The 1,474-nt window shown below is 31.1% G+C and overlaps 1 pseudogene; it reads left to right on the forward strand.

Annotated features, from left to right (window-relative positions):
* The first annotated feature begins 1,149 nt into the window (after window positions 1–1,149).
* On the forward strand, window positions 1,150–1,269 carry LOC129400173 (small nucleolar RNA SNORA40; annotated as a pseudogene).
* The last annotated feature ends 205 nt before the right edge of the window (window positions 1,270–1,474 follow it).

The raw sequence follows: 1,474 nt of genomic DNA on the forward strand, positions 1-1,474 counted from the left end.
ACTTAATTTATTCTTGATCAGATGATTACATTATCAAGTGCTGCAAAAGAGTTTCAGTAACCAAAATTGTTTATGATCATAATCACAGGTAAAGGCCAAGTATAGTCGTCCTTGCTGCTGACTGGAGGGCTTTTTTGCAGAGTTCAAGTGGAACACTGAGTCATCGAATAGCTTTCAGAGTACAAGTCTCATTGAACAAAGGAAATAAAAGTTCATTTTAGTCAGGATTATTTCTCAATACCAGTGAGTTTTTTTTTTGAAAAAAAAACACTGTGCATACTTTTTTTTTTTTTGCAAGAAAAAGGCAAAAATAGTAGTAAGCCTGCAGTTACTTATTAAAAATTTTACTGTATTGTGCTGGGATATAACATTGAGTATAGCATCAAAGTAAAAGACTGGTGATTTAAAATTAGACCAGTGATAAAATGGAAACATTACATTAGTGAAAATAATAGTGAGACAAAAGACAAGTCATCATTCTTAATATCAGAAGAATCAAATATGATGAAATATTCAAGTATACCTATTTGTTTTCATCAAAACCAACATTATTAACTTAATTTTCAGGAAACATCCGTTATCATGTTAATTTTTATTTTATAGTTTAATGTTTATGTAAGTTAAATTCAGTAATGTTTACTTTTATTTTTTACTTTAAATTTATTTTTTAATTGAGTCATAGTGAGATGCACAGTTACAAAGTTGTTCATGATTGGGTTTCAGTCATATAATGTTCCAATACCCATCCCTCACCAGTGTACATTTCCCACCACCAATGTCCACAGTTTCCCACCCTACATAGGGCACTTTTCTTCTCAGAGTACCTAAAATGATTTAGTTTATAGAACTGGCTGAATGACAATTTTTCACCAACAAACATTAAATTCAGTAAAGTCTAAGATGAAGGTTTGCATTTAGTTTTATTAACACACATATTTTAGAAATATTTCCAATAAACAGATGCAATACATAATTTAAAAATGAATATGAGATATTTTAGGATAGTGTGGAAATTAAGGAAAACAAAGGGTTTAAAAACCTAAAGTCAATGATATCAGATAAGAGACAGCATTCAAAACTAGATAGAACGAGATTGAATCAACAAAATAAGTAGAAAATTGAAATTTTTATACAGAAAAGTGGAGGGCCAGGATCTGTGTGGGTCTTTGTATGAACAAAGATTTTGAGACACATGCAAAAACTATATCCTCTTTTGTAACCCAGACTCATTGTTCTGTATGAGTTCTGATACAGACAAGAAGGAACATGATTTTCAAAAAAAGAAGAGTGAGGGGGAATGACATACTCTAGAAAGAATGTGTTATGGAAATTTAGACTCAGTGTAATGGACCTAGTACAGTGTAGGATATCTTTGGGTTTGTCCTTTTAGCCTAGCCGCAGGGAACTTAGTTTACCTTAAAGCAATGTCCTTTTTGTATAGACACAGAAAGATAGTTTATATGCTTTGTAAATT

The sequence above is a fragment of the Sorex araneus genome, chromosome X (assembly GCF_027595985.1).
Source record: "Sorex araneus isolate mSorAra2 chromosome X, mSorAra2.pri, whole genome shotgun sequence".
NCBI lineage: Eukaryota > Metazoa > Chordata > Mammalia > Eulipotyphla > Soricidae > Sorex > Sorex araneus.